Source organism: Peromyscus californicus, unplaced genomic scaffold, assembly GCF_007827085.1.
Source record: "Peromyscus californicus insignis strain IS unplaced genomic scaffold, ASM782708v3 Scaffold_15__1_contigs__length_86483966, whole genome shotgun sequence".
Taxonomy (NCBI): Eukaryota; Metazoa; Chordata; class Mammalia; order Rodentia; family Cricetidae; genus Peromyscus; species Peromyscus californicus.
Window position 1 is genome coordinate 27,854,015 of NW_026294447.1, and position 25,002 is coordinate 27,879,016.

Below are 25,002 nucleotides of genomic sequence, written 5' to 3' on the forward strand. Positions count from 1 at the left end.
GAATCACTGGCTTTCAGTGGTGTCAACCCTTGTTCTATAGCTACCATGAGCAGTGGTATAATGACAAGCCATGCTGAAATGGTTATGGTTATTCTGTTTACTCTCAGGCACCATAGGATGCCAGGTAATGCTAGCATGCTAATTAATCCTGCCCATCTGGCTAATGCAGTCTTGATAATTTATAATTCAAAGCCTTTGGGCACAAAGACCTATTAACATGCTAATATACCTTCTCACTATTCTAGTAGCTTTTCAATTAGTAATTATCTATGGACGAAGCCAATGAGAGGCAATTTTTCCAAGTGATTAGCACCTTGGAAAACACGACCAGGCTGGTTTCCGATTAACGTTCTTTGGTTTTGGCAGTTAGCATTTCTCATTCCAGAAAATTACTCTGTGGGTTCAGTTGTTGGCTTGGGGCCATGAAAACTCAAACCTATTTGATGGCCAATTACTATTTTGAGAAAATAGAATTATAACATATTGATGTAAGTGCTTGATTTGCTTAACAAAATATTGTATCAGAACATTTATTCCAGTTCTTAAAGGCATTCCAGAAATAATGGTAAAAATCTAATATGGATGTACATTGTGATGAAATATTATTGAATTTCTAATGGTTGTCTTAGATGTGACAATGGCATTATGGTTTGAAAGACTGATACTGGCATATTTAGGGATGAAACGTCGTGATATCTGCAACTAACAGTCAACTGGCTCAACAACAAGTTAGAGAAGATAGATGGGGCAAGCACATGGAACTATGATGAAACATCTAAAATATTATGTATTTCGAATGGATCTACTAGTTCAACTTGATGAGGGAAAACTTTTACTACAAACGTTTATCTCCAGAAAAGTATCTATACACCAAAAGCATATATACTAAAAAAAACCTATATGTTCATATCAACTTTCTTCCTTCCCATTTTATTAATTTTTAAAGGTTATCATACAAAGTGATGGGTTTTATTATACTTTTTCCACTCCACACACTGTACGCCAATTTCCTCTGACAGGTTCCATTTCTTCCCCCACAAAGGTCCCCTTTCTTATTGCATATATTTTATTACTCATCCTAAGCTCCCTTTTTAACTCCTGTCTATGATTTCCTTCTGAATCCCAAAACCTACACACAAACACATGTATATAATTATAAACCTAGATTCTACTCATAAGAAAAAGTATGTGCCGTTTGTCTCTTTCAGTTCAGCTTATTTCACTTAACACAATGATTTCCAGTTCTATCCCTTTCCCTGCAAACCCCAAGATTTCACTTCCCCTTGCATTTGCATTAAATTCCATTATGTTTATAGTCCATGTTTTCTCTATTCCTTTACCTGTTAATAGATATCTAGGTAAGGCTGGGAGTGGTAGCAAACATCTTTAATCCCAGCACTTAAGAGGCAGAGGCAGGTGGAACTCTTGAGTTCGAAGTCAGACTGCCCCACATAGTGAATTCCAGGACAGCGAGGGCTACATAGAGAGACTCTGTGTCTAAAAAACAGTCAACAAATTAAAAAAAAAAATAGACATCTAGGCTGACTCTATTTTCTGGCTATGGTAAACAGTGCAGCAATAAGCATGGATATGCAGGTGCCTCTGTGATGTCTTGACTTAGCATCCTTTGGGCTTGTACCCAAGAGTGATATGGCTGCATCATGTAAGTAGTTTTATTTTCAACTTATTAAAAACTAATTTCCCAAGTGGCTATACAAATTTACATTCCTACTAGCAGTGAAAAAAGACTCTTCTTTGCCCACATCCTCACCAATATTTGTCATCATTGCTTCTTTTATGTTTCTATGCTAACTGGAGTGAGATGGAAGCTGAAATCAGTCTTAATTGACATGTCCCTGATGACTTAGGATGTTGAACACCTTCTCAAGTATTTATTGGTTGTATGTGTTTTTCCTTTGAGAAGTGGCTAGTCAGTTCATTAAGCATTTTATTGATTGGATGATTTTGGTTTGAGAAGTTTGTTTTTACTGGGTTTTTATAAACTGGATATTATGCCCTTGCCTGAGAGGTATGTAGTGAAGACATGTTTCCTAATCAGTACTGTCTCTCTACTCTGCTGACCATTTCTTTCCCTGTGAAACACCTTTCCAATTTCATGCAATCCTGTTTCTCAGTTCTGGGGTTATTTCCTGTGCCGCTAGCGTCATTTTCAGACAATCTTTGGTTATGCCTCTATCATCAAATGTCTTCCCTCTGTTTCCCTGGAACACTTCCAAAGTTACAGAACTTAGATTCAGGCCTTTGATCCATTTTGAATTGAGTTTTGTGCAAGATGAAAGAGATAAATCTTAGTTTCATTCTTTTATGTGTGGAAACGTGGTTTTCCCAGCACCATTTGTTGAAGAGGCTGCTGTTTCCTCCATGTATGTTTTTGACACATTTGTCAAAGCTTAGGTGGCTGTAGCCATGTGGGCTTGTTTCTGGGTCCTCTAAAGCAAAAGCAACATATTTATAATCATTATTTGGATCAAATGTTAATCTTTTGTTTTTAATATTTTCCTTTCCATCTCTCTGAATTGTTGGGTTTATGTTAAAATGGAAGAGTTCAAAAACTTTGACACATATTTCAATGCCTTCTCCACTTTGATACAAATATCTATTGGACTATAAAGGGATCTGAAAAGTTACTGTGTGGCCCAGAAAGAAAGGACAAGGTTTTCACTGCCAAAATGCACAGCTCTGCTGTGTATTTGAATCACACCCCAGTTTATAGCAGCTTCAAACCCCAAATATGGAAAATCTGCTGTGAAACAGCCTCTTCTAGAAATGGCTGCATAAACAAGACCAGAAGAACAGCAACATCAAAAGACACGTTAAAATGGAAGAGGGGAAATTCTGCAGGGTCCCACCCTTAGACAAAGAACTACAGGCAACTATTGACTCCTGGGAAAAGAATTAGTCTCCCCCAGGATGAGCCCCCTTATTGGTTGTACAGTGTGGAGCCTTGAAACCATATACACAAAAACAGACTCAGAAGGTTGTATTTATATACATCTTGTCGTCTGTGTGTGTGTGTGTGTGTGTGTGTGTGTGTGTGTGTGTGTGTGTGTGTATGTGTAACAAATACAACCCCCCAAAAAAGGCTATAAACTTGAGAGTTGGAGGGGGGACATGGCAGGGCTTCCAGGGAGAGTAGTGGGGAGTGATGTAATTTTATTTCAATTAAACAACATTTTTAAAAAGACTCGTGTAGAGTGTTTCAGAGGCCACTATTGCATAGCTTACTCAGACTCTCAGCAGGCCTAATGTGCTTTTATTGCAGAATCACCTTCAATTTCTTCTATGTTGTCACTCAATCAAGCAACAACAAGCCTCAACATATGTCTTCCCAGAGTCAGAAACCTAGGTATCTTTATACTCCCTCTTAACAGAATTCACTGATTTGAACAGAGTGGTCAAATTGATGATAGAAGTGAATCTATCTGCCATAGAGATTAAAGATACGAGCAAAGTCAACAAATACATATTAAGTCAATCCCCACAATCCAAGTCAATCCCCACAACCCAAGTCAATCCTCACAACCCTGAAAGGATTATAATGAGTTATTATATTCTTCATGTTTCCATCTAAATTCTTTCTGGTGATGTTAAAGATGTAATCCTGAACTAGAAGCAACCACTGAATAATGATTGAGGAATAAACATTCTTTGAAACATCAGAACACCACAGTTGACATTTCCATGTACATTATAAATCCTCTTAATATCTTGCTCTTGATAAGACAAGCATGAAGCTATATCGGTGCAATATAATGCTGTAGCTGTTTTAAAAACAGTCCATTTTTCATTTAATAGCAAATTAAACCAGCTTAGACACTTTCAAAGGACTAAATGTCAATAAATAAAATGTAAAATGTCACATTATATATTCATTCACATACTTGATGAAACTTTTCCCCTTATTTCTTTTTCGGAAAGAAAAGAAATCACAAGTATGTATGGGAAGATTGAAAAGTATTTTGCTCTACATTAAAGGATTAGATTTAACAATAACACAAAGCATTCTGTAATTGCCTCTATGAAGTCAGAAATTTTGTTTCATCAAGGATGCATTCTAAAACCTTTATCATAACAAAATGTTGTACAACAAAACCAACACACACATATACCCACACAGATCTGCATATATCTCATAGACACTGAAATCTGGTTCACCCCAAAAGACATAGGTTGAAAAAGCCAAAATATGAAATTATAATAATATCTCATTAAACATGTTAATTAAGTGGATTATCTGAAAACGAAGCAAAATACCAGGCCATGAGTTTCTGACCCAATAATATGTCATAAAACCAAATGATAGGATATATTTTCTTTGATATTTATGTAAGCCTGCATTTCTGAAAGACTTGTTACTCTATATAAAATGTCATGTTTTTAATTCTTTTTAGCAGCGTAATGAGTTTTTTGGTTTTTTTATAACATAACTCCATTGATTCTTTGGGAATTTCATATCATATATCCCAACCCCACTCACCTCTCATCCCTCCATATCTCCCCCTCACATCTCCCCAAAAGAACCCCCCCAAATTAATTAAAAACAAACAAAAATCCACCTCACTCCTCCATCTTTTCCATCTCTCCAACACCTCTTCATTCATCCTAGTGGCCTTGAGAGCTGCTGTGTGTCACTATCAGCTCCACCCACAAATGTTCATTGCAATGAGTCATTGGTCTGGTTCAAGTCCTCTGACCTCTGGCACACCATCATCACTGAACCCTCACTGAAACTCCTCTCCAATATCCTACTGCTGCCCTGAGTCATGGAGATGCTGTGGCTATAGTTCTGTAGGACCAGTCCCTTCAAGCACTCCAGCAGGTCATAGATGGGGTATGTGGGCCAACCCAAGGCCCAAGATGTTGGCCTGGTTGGTAGCTGAGCTGGTCAGTCTGGAATGCTGGGATCAACCTTCTCTGGCAAGGGGCAGAGCCAGCTCTCCTACTCCCAGGCAATCAGGGCCAGCTCTCCCATGCCCATGGTAAGGGGTGGGGCCATCTCTCCCTAGTGTTGGGGCCAGCATTCCCATGAGCAGCAGGACCAGATCTCCTGATTCAGTATCCAGCGAAGGGCATAACCAGTTCAACCTGCCCCACGGATTTCAACATGTGTGCTTCCTATGGCCCCCCTGTAATAAAACGGGCCATGGACATCAACACAGACTCCAGATGCAGCAGGACCACACACCCAGACATGGCGCTTGGCAGCAGCCTGGGCCCAGCCATCACCATGGCCCCAGTGACACCGCTGGCCACCCAGATCAGTATGGCTCCAGTGGCAGCATGGCCCTTAGACACCAACAGGGTCTCAGGTGGCTGACAAGACCCCGGACATCCACACAGCCCTCAGTGGTAACAAGAGCCACGGACATCAACTCAGACCCTGGCTACTGCAGAGCCATGGACCCGGACATGACCCTAGGCAGCAGCTCAGGCCAGGACATCACCATGGCCGCGGCTGGCAGTGCAGACCACTCAGATCAGCATGGCCCCAATGGTGGCACAGCCGTCGGACGCCAACATGGCCACAAGTTGTGGCCTAGACTCTGAGCATTCATGTGGCCTTTGGTGGCAACATGGGCCACAGACATTTGTACAGACCCTGGCTGCTGTAGAGCCATGGAGAGGTTTGTTTTGCTTTGTTTTGTTTTATAAAGGGTCACCAGAAGAACGGAAGACTATATGAAAATAAAACTGCAAACAAGATTTAAAACTTGGAGAATTGTGGGACTGGAGAGATAGCTCAGCGGTTAAGTGTGCCTGTCGCTCTTCCAGAAGACAAACACAATCCCAGCACCCAAATCTGGCAGTTAACGATCATCTCTAACTCCAGCTCCAAGGGATGTGAAGCCTTCTCTGGCCTTAACAAGCATCTCCATACACATGACACAACATGAATATATATACATCACACACACACACACACACACACACACACACACACACACACACATACACACCACACACATACACACCACACACACATATACACCACACACACATACACACCACACACACACATACACACCACACACACACACACACACACACACACACACACACCACATACACACACACACACACACACACACACACACACACACACACACACACACCTATTTCTTTAATTGGGAAATTCAAGAGAATTTCATCTCAGTGATTTGGGAAGTTTCTAATTTTTAGTATAGAATAGTGTTGTAGCAAATCAAATAGTTGTAAAGATCCAAGATCTATTTGCATGGATAAGATTCCCATCTCCTTAATTTCTTGTGCAAACCTCTGAGATTAAGAAGAAATCTCTCCATACTAAATGCTAATTAATTACATGGTAATAAAACTGCAGTACCATCAACCCCAGTAATAATGACTCCCCACGCTCTCTGATTTCATGAGAAATTTGACATATAATCTGGAAAATAAAAAAGAAACAATCAAATGTCATTGCTAATGATATTCTATTATTTCACCTGTGACCTGAGCTATTATAACTATAGCCTTATAATTGCAATTCATCCATTGGGAAAGCTAACTTCAAACATTATCATAGCTGAAAGGTCACCTAGAAAATATGCGATTATAACAAAAATTTTATGGCACTTATGGAAACGAATTCATTTTCTTATACTGAGCCCTAGATGGTATTTGTTCTTTCTTTGAAGAATAAGCCATTGAATTGTAAAATATGAGTGAAATATATCCTATTTGCATGTAGCCCTTACATCTTTTTTAAAAACTTTAAGAACAAGACTTCCCAGACATACTTTTCCTAACTACTGTTGTAGATTCATCACAACAGCTGCATCCACGGCCCTCAGATTGATGTGGTCTATTGTACATTTACAGGAATACAGTCACATTCTCCACTTCTCCACCTGTCTCTCCCAAGGTGGGGAGATTCTGTCTGGCCTCCTGATCACCACCAATAGTGAGAGAAGAACTAACAGTGAATCAGAAAGTACTTTCCTGTTCTTTGTCAGCCTAAACAAAAAATAAAATAAAATAAAAAGAAATAAGACATGAAAATAAATTCTACCATCTAATCACATGTATATTTTCCTAAGAATTAACTACCAAACCTTTTAACTTCAAACCTTTCCGTGTCCAGGCTCTCTGCTTTAAACCCCTCATCTTGAGTTATTGGCTTCTTTCTTTCGTCTGATTTCCACATGCAAAAAGGTTCACTAAAAATTATGGTACAGGGAGAAATTGGGAAGAAAGATGGAACTGTTAGTGGATCCATGCCATGCAGCCACAGCACTAATTACCGCACAACTAACTCATAGGTACTTAAGGCAGAGGAAAGAATTCCAAGAGAGGAACAGATGGGAATAGCAGAGGCAGGGGAAGCCCTAGGGTCCATGAGCATCTTTTGAGTCCTGAACCATACCACAGAATCGGAAGAAGGACTGGTACCATGGTGGTGAGGTGGTTAAAACAAACTGCCTGACCAAGAAGAGAATGGAACAAACCAGGGACTGATCGAAGACCAAGGGGGTTTAAGGTCCCAAGGAGACGGGAAGCCCCACTTTCGCTGAGTATGGGAAGCCAAAGCTAGTCACAGCCTTCCACTGTCTTCTAGCCCACCAGATGGTGCCTGCCCAAAAACTGAGCAGTTGCTTTACACAAAGGGAGAAATGGTATGAGACTATGAGAGGAAACTGATACCATATTTCCAGAAACACAGCAGGAATTGCCATTTTTTACTCTTTAAGAAAAGAGTGGAAAATGCTGGGCATGAGGGCACACACCGTTAATCTCAGTACTTGGGAGGCAGAGGCAGGTAAATCTCTGGGAATGTGAGACCAGCCTGGTCTACAAAGAGAATTCCAGGACCACAAAGAAAAATCCAGTTTCAAAAAAACAAAAAAAAAAGAAGAAGAAGAAATAAAGAAGGAGAAGAAGAGGAGGAGGAGGAGGAGGAGGAGGAGGAGGAGGAGGAGGAGGAGGAAGAAATAAAGAAGGAAAGACAGAAGAAAGAAGAAAAGAAAAAAGAAAGAAAGAGGGAGAGGAAGGGAGGAAGGAAGGAGGGAGGGAGGGAGGGAAGGAAGGAAGGAGTGAGGGAGGAAAGGAAGGAAGGAAGGAGGGAGGGAGGGAGGGAAGAAGGGAAGGAAGGAAGGAAGGAAGGAAGGAAGGAAGGAAGGAAGGAAGGAAGGAAGGAAAGAGTGGAAATGTATATATATGTATACATATATGATATCAACAAAAATAAATCCTAACCTAAGAAGCATGGGGGAGAGTGTGTGTGCATACTGTTTTTATGTGCATTAAGCACAGACAAAATGCAACATACTGCTTATAAAGGTACTAGGGGATATATTAAAGTATTAAAAGAACTGGAGTGACTTCTTTGTTCCCCAACATTAACTCTCTTACTGATAGTTTTTGTAGTGAAAACAGTTGTTCAAATTTAGCCAACTGAGTTGCTGAGGCCAAAACCAAGGGAAGGACGTATTTAATCAGTCAAATTTGTGGTCAGCCATTATTTCCTTAAGCATCATTAGGTATTTTTGTCTTAAATGTTTTCTTTTTGTTATTGTTGTTGTCCTTTAATAATTTTTTGAGGACCTCCCACATGAGCATAGCATCTACATCACTCCACCCACCCCCAACTTCTCCCATGTTCCCCTCCTAAATTCGTGGATCTCTTCTTTATTTATTATTGTTACATGTGCACTTGCATGTGTGTGTGTATGTATGTCTATGGACATATGTACACATAACCTACTAAATCCATGTAGCTTTATTTGTATGTACATGCAGGAAGAGGTGACCCCCACTGCCTGTGATGTTTCCCTGAGCCTTAAGGCTTTCATTGGAGATGTATCCATTAGGGTTTGGCACCCCACAGTCCTTAAGTCTCTGTATTTTAACCAGTTGTGGATCTCTGTAATCATCTCCATCTATTGCAAAAAGAAGCTTCTTTGATGGGCAGTGAGAACAACACTTATCTGAATACAAGGATAAGTTAGAAATTTACTGTGTTTGGAAAGTGGCTGTAGTAGGATCATTCCTTGGTCTATGACCTCTCCAGCCATGAGTAGTTGTCTAGGTTTATGGTATCAGAGATGAATTCCTACTGTTGTGCAAGTTTTAAATCCAATGATACAGCTGTATCCCAGACAAAATCCAAGATAAAAGTGCCACTCTTTCAGCACTGTGGATATCTTAACAGTCCAATAATTAATGTGGTTCATGGATTTTGCTACTGGGCAATACTACCAATTACTCCTCTCCCTTGGCAACTTGCATATCTTTCTAATACTATGAAACCCATCAATGTGATCTAGTGCTTTCTATTATTATTCAAGTTTAGACTATTATTAATGGGAGTCATCACAGAATCAGAGAAAAATTAGCTCAGGTTTTAGGATAAAGCAATGAATTTTGCTTTGATAGAAGGCGACCTTGAACTAAAAATCCTCCCTCCTCTCCTCCCAAGTACTGGAATCATAGTATTATAGGTGAACATCACAATGTTTCTCACTTCTTTCTTTTTCTCATAGTTTAGCAAAATCAAATCATACAGACATCATCTTAGTTCACATTATTTTAAATTATAATAGTTATAGCAAGTAGCATTAGTATGTAACTAGCTTCTGTTTCTCATCTATTTCCATCATCCATTAATAAAAATTTCTGTAAAGATTGGCTTTTTGGTGTGTGTGTGTGTGTGTGTGTGTGTGTGTGTGTGTGTGTGTGTGTGTGTGTGTGTGTTGGGGTGCTCTCAGAGATCAGAGGTGCCAGATCTAAATGGAGTTGAGTTACAGTCGTGAGCTTAGATGTGGGTGTTAGGAATTGAACTTGGGTCCTCTGCAAGATCAGTACATGTTCTTAAACTCTGAGTCATCTCACCAGCCCCTATTAACAAAGTTCTTAATTTATACTTAAAGTAGATTTGTGGTGCTAGGAACCTAACACGGAGCCTTGAATAAGCTAGGTAAGCACTTTCCCTTCTGAGGTCCACTCCAATCCAGCACAACATTGCTAAACAGCTGTTGAATCAAGTCTCACCTGAACCATTGTCTATAAAACATTCTTTCACCTAGATCACTGTAGGGAATTGAGAACACTGTGTGATATCCCTGGCCAACCAAGGCTCTCTTTAAACACACACACACACACACACACACACACACACACACACACACACACACACACACACACACGCACACGCACACGCACACACACACACATACACACAGTCTTTAAAGTTAACCTGTTTTAGATGTAAAGATTTATTTTATGAGTGTGTACAAGTGCCTGAATATATCTGGTACCCATGGGGACCAGAAGAGTATCAGATCCCCTGGAACTGGAGTTACAGCTGGTTGTGAGCCATCATGTGGATGCTGGGAACCAAACCCAAGTCCTCTGCAAGAGCAGCCAGTGCTCTTAACCACTGAGCTCCAGCCCCTAGAGTTAACTTTTTAACACAGGAAAGACTGATAGTTTGTTTGTTGTTTTTCAATGTTAGGATGAAAATTAGGATGAATTTTCAGTTTTATTGGTCAAGTCAATCAAAACATGCAAAATGGCTAGGCATGGTGGTACACATCTCTAACCCCAGCACTCAGGAGAAGCAAGAGGATTTCAAGTTCATGGCTAGCTTGGGCTAAATAATTAGAAGCTTGTCTCAAAACTAGAAAACTGTACGTTGGTCTGAACATGTAGACCTAGACTGAATCCAGTACTAGTTCTGTGATGCGGAAGTCTCTGCATATATTAAACTACTCTGCCTCGTCCTCATCTTTCTCAGAACATCTCTCAGTGTCATCATGATCCATCAAAAAAAGTACAGTGACTACATAAATGAGGGAGGCCATTAAGGTGAACTATTCCAGAGAACAGCACCCTGAGGAAAGAAGTGCCTGCATTATACACGGCTTTACACTTAGTTCTCTCCCCAACCACAAAGGGAAGATGGATATTCTTTGGTCAGATGAACACTTTATGAGATTTTGTACTATATAAAGAGACATCTTCAGGGCCTTGTGTATGCACATTGTAAAACCTTGAGATATTTTATGTTACAGCATACATATTTAATGTGATAATAAAAAAGCTTATTTATTTCAAAGCCCCTTTTTATCCTTGCTTATATAACCAAACAGCTTGATGCTATTGGCTAAAATCTTAAAACTTGCATTATTCACATTGGCAGTGGGACTGTGCCCAACTTCCAGAGATGTATAAATCAGACTCAGGCAGAAATGACACACTCAGGATGAATGATTTGACATTCATATAGAAGCACGGTGTTGGAGACTGAAAAATAGACTTTGTTTTAAGGCCCAGTGGGTTTTTTTTTTTTTTTTGGTTTCACTATCCCTACAGCAGAATGTTATTCTTTCATTTTTATTTCCAACAATGGTTAAATTACAAGCCCAAAACTATTTAGTAAATAGAACACCACACCATAAAAGAACAAGGGATGGCTTTAATAAAAGGCAGGAACCGCACTGAACTGGTAAGCTGAATTTTTAAAATGTTTAAAAATCAGATCAACAAAAGGAAATTCATTTAAATGACACCAAATGTGTCTTATTACTCAGCAAATGCTGGCTGTTTAAAGACTTGCAAGCTCATCAGCACAGTGCCTGTTACTGACAGGAGAGCTAGCCGGCAGAAACTGCTGCTATCGATTTCCTACAACTAACGTGAGGAACTTCTAGAGACGCAGTGGCCATTGTTGAATTTTACTATGCTTACTCAAAGACCGAAATGTAAGTAGTGGGCTGTTATGAAGCAACACATTCTTCCACAGCCAACATATGATAAAAGACATGAATATACACAGCAGGCTTGCCTCGATTTATTCTGCAGACAGCCATAGTGATGGTGAGAAGTGTCCCAGGCTTGAGTGGTTAGTGGAAAGCATTATTAGACAAAGTCTAAGACACAACTGTTGTTTTCTATTTGGAAAAGACTATTACCCCCTCCTCCAAAATCCTTAGAGTAACTTATTAACCACAATATGAGTCTGCTAACTCTTTAGCTGTGTCCATAAACCCTGAAGGCATTTGAATAAAGTTGAGTAAGCACTAGTCAAATATACACAATAATCAAAATTTTATAACTTAAAACCTCAGACAAGCACAAAACCGTGAGTTTGATTACCCCAAGCATTACAAACTAAAAATAATGATGACAAAATAAAAATTTTAAAAACCATCTTAGAAAAACCTTTACCATTTTAATCATGTATACATAAATATGGTTCTGGTTGATTTTACTTTGAAAGACCTAATTTTGCTTTGGTATATGTTTTTTACCTAGTTCATGTTTTTATTTTTGTCACTTTCAATACATTTTTATTTATTTGGGGGTGTGTGTGGATGTACATCCATGCTGTGGCACCAATGTGAAGGGCAGAAGACAATTTGTAAAAACTGGTTTTCTCCTTCCATCATGTGGGGCCCAGGGAATCACACCCAAGCCATCAAAACTTGGCAGAAAAGTGCCTTAAGCCAGAGTTATCCCACAAATCCTACATACTTCTTTTATGTGAAGAATACAAATACATCAGATTTGTACTGGTGTTCTGTGAATAGTCCCTATTTCCATGTTACAATTCGTCCACTGGGGTTCATCTAATCGAGAAGTTTGGAATGAAGATCACTTTTATCACTGACAGACGAGCATTAGTGTCATCAGAACCACACCAACATACAAGCTAAATCAAATTCTGCCACAAATCGAGGCAAAATTCTGTTGTTGGCAGGAAATGAAGCAACCGGAGGGTATTATATTGAATGAATTAAGTCAGACTCGGGAAATCAAATATCACGTCTTCTCTCATTTGTGAACCCTGATTTTACACAAATAGATAAAATCATGGATATATATATGACCTGAAACTAGAAACAATACAGTCTAGGGTAATAAAGAGGGTGGGAGATAAAGACCGGGGGAGGGGGTTGTGAAGGAGGATGTGGTCAGAGTACATTACATACTTGTATGAAAGTCTCTTCATTAGAGCCATGTACAGTGAAATGCTGGGCATGTACCACAGTTGGTAGAATGTTTGTCTAGCTTATATAAGGCCCTGAAGTCAATCCCCAGCACCCTGTATTATGTAAACAAGAGATGATGTCACATGCCAGTAATCACAGCACTTGGGAGATAGAGGCAGGAGGATGTGAAGAACACAGTCATACATAGAAAATTCAAGGCAAGTCTGGGATGCTCAAGAGTGCCCTGAAAGCAGAAGTGTAAGGTTGAAACCATGTACAATGAAGGCCTGTCAATAAAAAATAAACACAGTGAAAAGAAACAAAAAGAGTTCTCCCCTAATTACTCATTTAGGATCAACTTTAGGTGGTTGGTGTCTTTTGTGATCTGATATGATTTCACATTGTAAGATGATGGAGAGGGCTGTTCTGCTTTTAAAATGTCCCCTACTCTAGGGGCTGAGGACCTATGTCTATAGTAGAGACCTTGCCTACCTTCTATAAGACCCTGAGTTCTGTCCCCGGCATTGGAAAGAAAAACGCCCTCTACACTAAGTCAAGCATCTTGTCTCAATGAGACTCCACGCAGCCATTCTTCCTGTTTCTATTCTTCTAAAGACACTGTCGGAAATGATTTCAGGTGGTTGTTTCCTCTATTTCCCATCTGGCTGTAATTGCACAGGAATTTCAGAAAACAAAGAAAAGACGTTTGATTACGTTGTTCGAAGAAGAATAGAGGGGAAATACACAATCTCCCTACAGAGCAGTCAACTGCATGGATGACCCAAAGGGCTCTTCCATTTAGTGCAGACATTTTCTTACAACCAGAGAACAAGCAGCATGGCTGAGAACCACTGATAGTTACCCTGAAAATGCTGGCAGAAGGTGCTTTTATTTCAGGTGCTTTAAAAATATATGTTGATGGGATCACAATCATACTGAATGATAAGGACATATGCTTCCAGTTAACCTCCTCATTCTCACGGGTTCTGTTTTAGCACACCCAGACATGTATAAGTAAGTATTAGATGTGTCTGTGATGTGAGGCTGGGGACTCAGCAAACTAAGGTATTTTGTCTTTGCAGTTCTTTCTTAATGTCTATTCCAACGCTGAAGACCTTAGGAAAGGTCAGTGGCTATGACTCTGTGGTACAATACTTGCCTAGCATGTGAAGAACCCTGGCTTCAATCCCTAGCACCACATGAGCACGCATGTGTGCACACACACAAACACGCACAAGCACATGAACACACAGAGGCACACACACACAACTCAGGAAACATTCCATTTTGTTACATGTTCACTTAGGTACCCTTTTATCTATCCCATAAACATTAGAGTGTATTTTAGCAGGGGGAGAGGGAGACAGACAGACAGAGACAGAGAAATCAGAGTTTATTACGGAAAAGAATATGTGAATGAATAGTCAGCAATACGATGATGAAATCCATCCATTAACTTTATGAAAACCCAGAGAAAGTCCTTAAGCTTCAATATAATGTTTACATTTTTAGTATCTTTAAAATAAACTAAAATTTCCTTAAACATCAAAGGGAATGGCAAAGAAAAAGAACTGAGAGAGAAGAAGAGAAAGAACATTCTGGGCAGCCCAGGCTGACCTCGAATTTGTGATCCTCCTGCCTCTGCCTCCTTCAGCAAATCTTACTGGCATGTGCCACTGGGAACAGGAGGCATTGGGGGTGGGACTGAGTGGGAGAGCAATGAAAGACATATCTTGATAGAGGTTGTCATTTCAGGGTTAGGGAGAAACCAGGTGCCAGGGAAACTCCCAGGAATCCACAAGGATGACCCCAGCTAAGACTCCTAGCAATAGTGGAGAGGGTGCCTGAACTGGCCATCTCCAGTATCAGATTGGTGGCTACCCTAATTGTCATTAGAGAGCCAGGATGCAGAAATCCACAGCCAAGCACTGAGCCGAGGAAAGGGAGGCGGGATTGTAAGAGCCAGGGCGGGTCAAGGTCATGACAGAGGAACCTACAGAGACAGCTGACCTGAGCTCCTGGGAGCTCATGGAGTCTGGGCCAACAGTTAGGGAGCCTACATGGGACTCACCTAAGCCCTCTGAATGTGTGTGGCAGTTATGTAGCTTGGTCTGTTTGTAAGGCTCCTAGCAGTGAGATCAGGACCTGTCTCAGGCACTTTGCTGACTTTTGGGAACCTGTTTCCCATGCTAGATTACCTTGCCCAACCTTGAAGCAATGGGAGGAGCTCAATTCTGCCTGACTTGAGGTGCCAGCTTTGTTTGAGCCCATGAGAGGTCTGCCCCTTTCTGAATGGGGAGGGGATAGATGGGGGGGGGACACGGACATGGGAGGAAAGGAAGGAGGGTAAACTGTGATCAGTATGTAAAATAAATGAAAAACGTTAATTAAATTGAAAAAGAACATTCTGAGGAGAAGGAAACAATCTTTGGAAGCACAGAGAGAAGGAAATATGGTATCAGATGTTTGGAGTATGAACAAAAGGGCAGGTGAAGAAATAGTGTGTCTCTGTAAACACACACCTGAAAGGAAAGTACTGCCTGCATCTCTGGTAGCCTGTTTGTCAGAGAAAGAAAGGCCTTGATGAAAAGACAAACTAGGAGAATTAGAAATAGAGCTAACATTTCTCTCAAAGTGAGAAATGACCCAAAACCTCCCGGATGGGACTTTTCTTCTAAATTAGAAAGGCAAATTCTGGGTAGTAGCATTGAACATTGTTTTCGGAGAACAAGCAAATCCAAAGAATGTTGAAGATTTCTTTCCTGGCTCTTCTCACACATGACCAAAAAAAAAAAAAAAGCGGAGAAAATGAACTCCCTGCTTGGAGAGAAGAAAAGAAATAATTACTTTTATAATATAGGGGGGCCTCTGCATCCACAACCAAATGTGAATCAAAATATTCAAAGAGAACTACATGTGTACTTAACATGTGCAGACAGTTTTCTTACCGTGACTCCCTAAGCGATGAAGTACAAACCCTGTTTTCATAGTTTTCGTCTGTATCTAGTACTACCACTAGCCAAGAGAATGCTGTTCTCAAAGATGAAGACAAGAACCTCCCAGAGAGGGTCATACTGGTGTGTACTACCATCCTATCAATGTCTCTCACAGTGTAAAGACTTCAACAAGCACCTGAAGACCCCATCTAAAAATACAACTGTGGCCCCAAATGCTATTTCATTGTAAATGTAATGTAAAAATAAAAGCTGACTGTACCTACCATGCCACTTTGATATTTATTTTATAATTTGTATAGTTCTTTCACAGTCTTATTTAAGAGCATCCTAAAATGCCTTTTGAATATTACAGCCTATGTAATATGTATTACAGTACCTGCTTTGTAGTATAAGATCTCTCTTTCTGTCCTATTAACATTTCTCTCGTTTTCTTTAGTAATATCCTTTTGTTAAGCAGCAGCATCTGCAGTAATATGATTCTGGTTAAGAAAGCCTACAGATGAGCACCTGTCCAACTCCAAATGGAAAACAAAAACCTACAACAGTTTGCTTTGATATTTACCAACTGCAATACAAAGATAAGTTCATACATTGATGATTTTAATCTTTTTGTATAAAGCTAAGTTTAACAGCTATAAATATTTTCTACTGAAATATCCCTTTATTTCCACTTTAATGGATATATAAAAACACCTTTCCCAGGCAATCTGTGATTGGCATAGCATGGCAAGAAGAAAAGAATGCCTTGGCAAAGAGCCTTCTATCTTTCACCATAAAATATACTTATGATACAAAAAAGGTGATTAGCTAGAACAATTCGAATTCTTCCCAGTCTGGGTGCTATCCCTGCATATATGCGCAGAGTTCCCTGCCATCCACTCATGGGAAGAAATGGACAAGACAGGTTCCTCATTTTCCTAACTTGAAGGTGACTGAGACCCTGGAGTCTGCTGGAAGGGATGCTCATGAACGTTTTAGGATTTATGCTCTTCTGGGAAAAGAGAATTCATACATTTTAACACCCAAATCAACCTTGAGTGCCCTTCTAAACCGCTACAAGTAATAAAGATGTGATGATCAATCCTGCACATTTTCACGATGGCATCTTCCATGGGCTGTGAAAGTTTAATAGGATTCTATTTCTGAAAATTATGCTGTGTTGCTTTAGTTATTTTGACACCAAGGATTTGGAAAGGTGAATCATTCATTCTGCTGCTCACAGAGACATCTGCAGAGAAAAGGAATCCAAGTTCCTTTTCAAATCTAAAAGTTTCTTTCAAAAATCCATTTTGTTGAACACACGACTGCTTACCAGGTGTCCATCAAATGATATCTTCTATTCTGAGAGGACAATTTCAAGCTAATATACTTTCGAGCAAACATCCTTTGTATAAGATGGGTTATTTCTGTTACCAGTTCTATTTAATCAAATGATATTGTGTTCATTTGGCCACATATTGTGGCCAAAAACGACAACAAGTTTTTATTTTCCCAGCTATAGAAAAATCTTCCTATTTGCTGAGCAAAGAACAGACTTTTCAGTCTATCTTCTTCTTTTAACCAGAAAAACATGAAATACGACAGGGATTGCATCACAGCAAATGACATAAGCATTACATACACTATACGTAGTCTGGGTGCTTGCTCTGACATATGCTAGGCAGACACCAGAGTCATATAAAATTGAATGAACTGTTAGTTCTTATACCCATCCTTAGACGTGAAGAATCACAGCATCTGAGGGTGGGCCTCAAGAGTGCTTCCGATGAAGTCAAAACTGAGAAGCACCATGGCTCCTTTCATAAGAAGTACTGGGCACATGTAATGAAATCAGAGTCTCTACACAGATTGTTTTAAATCTCTATGGTAATGCCAATGACAGCAAAATCAGAAAGCCAGTGGTCTGGATGTCCTGTTAAATGGTAAGCATTACTCCCAGCCTTTATAAAAACAATTCTTGGTCTAGGTTAATCTATTTTTTTTTTTGTTTGGAGGTTTGCTTGCTTTGTCTGATTGGCCTGAGGTGAGAGTTTACGTGTGGATCACATGGTTCCTCTCTGAAAGGCTTAGCACAACTCCATGCCCACTGCTTGGATAAGAACAGATTTGCACACTCCACCCATCATGCTATCTTGTTCGGTTCTCATAGTAAACCTCTGTCGAATCCTTCCGACATTTTGTTTTTAAAATTGGAAGATGTATAGGATCTGAAAAAGAAAGAGTTTTACTTTTGTTTTAAACGTGCTCACAGAGAGTAAATGATTTTCTTATCATTACACAGAACCCAATCCTGAGATCTCTCTCACTAGGAGTTGCCTTTTTCTTCAGCTTTTATGTGAGATGCAGTTTCCCTTTAGGCTAATTTTCCACTTTTGCTTAAACAACTGTCTCCTATCCCATCTCCCCAACACCATTTCAGAGTCAGAAATCATACATACAAAAGGCATTCGGAGGCTATAGTGTCCTCACCAGCTTAGGTCCTCGACACCTCTCCATCCTGAGGTCTCCAGGCACCTTGCATTCACAAATGCTGAAGGCACAGGATACAACATGCAGTAAACCACACCTGAAAGGGGAAGAAGGCAGTAAAATGGGCAAATCTCTTGGTTCATTGATCTTTACCACCAGTAACTCTCAAACTAAAAAGACTCACCAAGCATATATGACGGTGCGCCTTTTTTCTAAGTGAATTTGCTATTAGATTAATCACAGCCTTTAGCTAGCTCAGTACTGACTGTCATAAATAGTGTGGATCCATTAAAGCTGTTGCCAAACAGCATACAAATATATGCACATGCCAACCGTGCCCCATCTGCAAGAAAGTCCTCTAAGTAATCCTGTTCTTCTGTCCAAATCCAAACAATTATCCCATGTTCAAGCCATGTTTATAGATGGATCACTGTACAGTCCCATTAGAATCTTTGAGCATTATTTCCTTCATCCTACCTCCTAAATGTTGAAGAATATCCTCCAGGTCTGGGTGGCTAAGTGCAATATTTTTGTTTTGATTAAGAACGATGCTCAGGGCAGCTGACCACTGGCAAGAATCAGCTCAGGCTGGATGGCCTGGCATGCTAAGGAAGCTGTTCTTACAGTGTTTTATTTTTGCTCCCAGAGCTGTGCAACTCTAAAGACTTTGCAAGTTTTATTGACTGCTGGGCCATAACTAAATCTAAACCTTGTTAAGCAAAATAGGGCATCAAGATAATGACGAGTGATTGTGCAGAATCATTTGTTCACCACAACTCAGATGAGATCACATGGCTACCCATGAGAGAAGAGCTCATGAACTCATCAGGATGCTGCTGTTCCACTGTGCAGTGATGTGAAGTTAATATATTCTCCCTGGTGGTTGGAAAATCAGCAAAAGTAAGCAACTTGGTAAACAAGTAGAAAAGAAGATAGTGGTAAGAATGGAAAAATCAAGATTTGAAACCAAAACCATTGCTCCATCAGCAGTATCACCCAAAGCTCTGACTGGATGGGGTAATATGGAAATTAAAGTGTAGAGGATGCTACACTTTACAGATTCAGTCACCCAAATTCCAAGTGTAGTAGCCCCGGAGCTTTCTATGCCTCCAAATCTTCACTGATGAGGTGGTGATAATGATGGCTTTTACCTCATAGGTTCTACTGGTACAAAGTTTGGAAAGAAGCTTGGTGCCTACCACACAGTCATCATCATCATCACCATCATCATCATCATCATCATCATCATCATCATCATCATCTAGTGGGATTTGTTTTAAAAAAGAAGCATTTATGAAACACACAGGAAACAGACTAAAAGCATTCTTTTTATCTCCCTCTGACTTCAAACTTGTGATCCCGGCCATGATGGCATCTCCAGTAACCCACTGATCTAGTTAGCCTCTCTCTATTGATATGGTCATTGACCCCAAGGAACTTGTGGAGGAAAGGGTTTATTCAGCTTATGGGTTGCAGCCTGTCACTGAGGAAAGGAAGCCAAGACAGGAACTGAAATAGACACCATGAAGGAACCAACGTATACTGGCTCATTTCCCCTGGCTTGCTCAGCTTTGCTTCTTCTTATACAGCCCAGGTCCACTTGCTAAGCTGTAGCATCACCCACAGTGAGCTAACCCTACTACATCAATTAGAAACCAATACAGTGTCCCACTGACATGCCCACAGGTCAATGTGATGGAGGCAGTTCCTCGACTGAGGTTCCCTCTTCCCAGGTGTATCAAATTGACAACCAAGATTGTCTGTCACACCCACATACCTGCTCTCTTTACTGTCCAGCACCTTCTTTAAACGCCTTCAGTATTTTGCTTCACTTACATCTATTATGTAAGGTATTTGGCTTCCAGGTAAATCCTCCTCGTTGTATAAGAACTCTGCGTGATATGCTAGAAAAATGAGTGGGTTTTATTTATGTGGGACATAAAAATAATATTCATCTTTCAAATTCGTGGAAAACAATTAAAGCACTAGGTCTGGAGAAGCGAGCAGTAAGAATAGGCTGCTTAGATCCACATTTCATTTTGCAGAGAAGATACCCAATTCAAAGTAATATTTGAGGTGGGTACAAGAGCAATCTAGGCTAAGAACAACAGTTAACATTGAGCACTCAAGCACACCAAAGCAAGGACTTGTCAACTTCTCCCATGTTATTCACTTGAGTATTTCCTTCCTCTATAATGTTAATCTACTCAATAAATATTGAAAAGTTAGGATTAGTCCAAGCCTGATGGATGAGCCTGACAAGAAGTCACGCTCTAATCAGCTCTCTTTAATATTACCAAAATCAATTATTTTTAAAGCCAAGATTCTGGTCACATGTTTCAGAACATGGCATGTCACAGTTTTATACACCAGTTAAGCTTTTTCCAAAATGCACATATATCTGCTCAAAAGCAAACAAGGTTGGAATATTTTTTTAGGCAACCTCCTGAAGCCCATTTTAACTTCCAGTTGATAATATGTCTCTGAGAAGGTGCTGGACAGTAAAGAGAGCAGGTATGTGGCTAGGGAAAAATAAGTTGGTAAGGTGTTTGCTAAATTCAATTTTTAAAAATTCTTTTCAGGATCTTAAAAGCAAGCTGGTTATTGGTAGGAAATGCTCTATGTAAATTCATATCTCATTCCTCATGATAATTCAACATAATGCTATTTTATTAATAGTGAAAGGAATAGTTAGGGGGCCAACAGGAATTCCTTTTTGTTTTCATTCTAGGAATGACAAAACCAACAAACCTTTGCTTAGCTATCCTACACATAAATACCTCAAGTGCTGCTTCTCAGAACCAAATAAATTTCATGTGTGTTGTTGGCAAGGATGAGTATGGTGGGTTTCCCACATTTTCCACTGCGGAGTTGAAGTGCTAGCCTGTCTCTGCATGAGACCTGTTAGAATAAAGTGACCAGCAATACAGAAAAAAAAGAACTCTCCAGAAAGTGACAGATGAGGTCATTTCTACAATGCACATGCTCAGCCCAGCCTCATTACCTCTCGTGTTCAAAATGCTGTTTGGGCTACAGCCTGGTGGAGACCAAAGGTTAAAACAAACCAGGGCGTGGATCCAACTCTAGCCTAAGCATCCCTGCTAGCTCACTAGAAAGCGGCAGAAGTAAGACCTTTCTGACAGTTGCTGTGAGGAATGGTTTGCATTATCCATGTAAAAAAAAAAAAAAGCCTACATGTGATGGTACTCAATAAGGAGTATGCATTTTCATACTTTGTGCTGTTTTTTCTCCAATGAAACTCTGCTTTTACTTTTTGCTTAAATTAGGTAAGTATGAACTGTTAATTTAATTTCTGCCACATTTGAGTCATTAAAGTGACATTTAGTTTGAGGAATAATTCAATAAATATTCTTAAGTGGAGTCTAAGATTGGTGGGGGAAATCCCAGCATCCTTACCCTGTGTGCCCAGCAGAAAGTACATGTGGTCATAAAGCAATAGATGTAGTTGACAGAAGACAGGAGCAAGGCATAGGTGGATATTTTAGCTGTATCTGTGCTCAACAAGGAGCACAAAAGATTAATGGGAATCATTCAGATAATTAGTCCAGTCAACAGAAAAAGGTCTCTACCAAATTCTTAAATATTTCAGAAACAATGTCTATTATCTTCATTACACTGAGCCCTCCATATATGCTAGTTCTGCATGGATTAGACTACCACAAATTGAAAATACTTGGCAATCTTCAAATCTTAAAAAAAAAAACATATATAGACTTGTTTCTCATTGTCTTCCTTAAACAGCACACTGTAACAGCTGTTTATATAATATTTACTTGGTGTTGCGCATTATAAGTAATCTAAAGATTGTTTAAGGTATATTGGGGTATAAGCATGTCCTAAATGCAAATATCATTCCAAATAGAGAGCATCTGTATATGTGGATATTGGTATGGGATAGATCCTGGAGCAATCCCATGGTTACCAAGGCATAATTATATTCCTTAATTGTTTGGGCTCCCCAGATCCTGTCCTGCATAAGTAGATAAAGTCTGTCTCCTTAAGATTCTACAAAGAACAAAATGTCTACTTAGTCATGCTGTAGTCATGAAAAGGCAGTTTAAAAAGCAATCAGGCCATTTGGGTAAAGGCAGACCAGGAGAGCACAAATTTAATATTGCCGCACACTTTATGAGTCATTCAGTGCTTGAAGAGTGTTACAACTTTAGGACAGACCTGGGGAACACATCCTGACTTAATGGCCTCTGAGTAGTTAAGGAAAATCGCTCTGTTCCTTTCTTCCAGGCTGACTCTTTATCAGGTTGGAAGAACTAGAGAAACTCCTAAGGCTTTTCCCTTCAATGCCTGTTTTATTCAAAGGCAGCATAGCTGCCTTCCAAAGCTTTTACTTAGACTGAAAACCACTCATGTTCTAAATAAGCTGAGAATTAAAGATGCTGTGCATCAAGTACAAACCAAAAGCTCCTGATTTCTCCCAAAATATCTAAGCGCTTTCACCCTGACACATACTGACACTGTCTCAGCTTTGTATCACATTCCACAGTCCAGGTGGACATAGGCTTATGTTAACTCAGGATTTATTTGGGTTAAAATGTACTCTGTTTCCCATGTTTCCCAATGTTGAACAAGGTATTAATGGTGCCCTTAAAGTCATTCACATGGAAAAATGAACATCATTCTGAACACTAAAAACAAACTCATGGAAATCAATCCACATTTGTAAAATGCTTGAGGTTTTGCCTAAATCTATTTTTCTTTGGTTAATTGGTTAATTGATTTGGGGCAGAGTCTCATGTAGTTCAGACTTGACTCAAACTCACTGTAGACAAGGCTGGCTTCGAACTCCTGATCCTCCTGCTTCCATCTCCCAAGTATTGAGATTATTGGCATGTGTCACCATATTTGGAGAAACTATGTTTAAAGTAAATAAAACTACATACAGGTCAAAAAGGTAAGACAAACTTCTTGAAATACTACATATTTTGTCTATTTTCATTAATTTTAAAGTTAGTATACAAAGCAATGGGCTTCATTATGTGTGTGTGTGTGTGTGTGTGTGTGTGTGTGTGTGTGTGTGTGTGTGTGTGGTCAGTTCTTGTTTTCCCTCACACTCTCTACTCACCCTTTCTGTCTCCCGCCCACCTCTTGCTGGTTCTGTTCATCTTGTCAAATAGCCCCATTCTGCTTTTAAATCACAGGTGTTTCATTACCATTCGCCTACATATCTTCCTTCCTTCTCACAGTCTCCATTCTAATCTCAATACACACACACACACACACACACACACACACACACACAGAAATTGAGGTTCTACATATGAGAGGAGACATAATATTTATTGAGTTTTTTGTCTGCCTTATTTTGCTTAACATAATGATTTCTAGTTCCATCCACTTTATTATAACTGTCATTATTTCATTTTTCCTTGTGACCAAATAAAATTCATTGTATATATACCATATTCTGAAATAGTATATTTTCCCCTCTGTGCTATATGTGTATATATACATGTATTTACAAAGGTCCTGGATCATGTATTTTTGTGTTATATGTGTGTATACACCAGTTTTTACAAATGTACTTGACCGTGTATGCATGTGTGGCAGCCAGAGGTCGACTTTGGGAATCTTTATCACTCCCCATTTCATTTTTTGAGACAGGGTCTCCCATTGAATCAGAAGTTCACTCTCTTGCTTAGATGGGCTTGCTGGATCCCCTGTCTCCAGCCCCCAACACTGTGGTTATATCTGTGCTTCATCTTGCCTGGCTTTTGACATAATGCTGGGGATCTTAACTCAGATCCCAGTGCTTGAGCAGTAAGTACTGTACCAACTAAGCCATCCCCCAGCCTTTGGAATGTTACATGTTTTCTAGATTATCCTTTGATGTCTATTTTTATTTCTATTGTCACTACCTTAATTCGGAGCTTAATTTTTTTTCTAACTGTGACTATTTGTGATAGTCTTTTAAATGGCCCTAATGTCTTCAAGCTTCAGCTCTCCTAATCTAATTTCCATGTGGAAATGATATCCAATCTTCAAACACAAGCTTGATTACTATTTTCTCCCTAAATAAGATAACCACATATATATACTAGGATATACACTAGGATTCTTCTAAGAGTACAAGTGACCCATATAACTATAACTTCTGAGAGTACAAGTGACCCATAATTATAACAATAGTTATCCCAAGACAAGCTAAGAGCTGTAAACTGGAACAATCCAGGCAAAACAGAATATGTGCTTACTGAATTAAAAAGGGGGGGGCAGGCCGGGCGGTGGTGGCGCACGCCTTTAATCCCAGCACTCGGGAGGCAGAGCCAGGCGGATCTCTGTGAGTTCGAGGCCAGCCTGGGCTACCAAGTGAGTACCAGGAAAGGCGCAAAGCTACACAGAGAAACCCTGTACCAAAAAAAAAAAAAAAAAAAAAAAAAAAAAAAAAAAAAAAGGGGGGGGGCTTCTTTAATTATCAAAAAAAGTGACTCCATCCACTTTATACTTCTCTATGCCATCACATTTCTATAATATACTTATGTTTATCTTTCCCACCAAAATTGTTTCATATACTAAAAATACTTAGCAATTACTTGTTCACTTAAAACAGCTAAGATAATGTTATACAT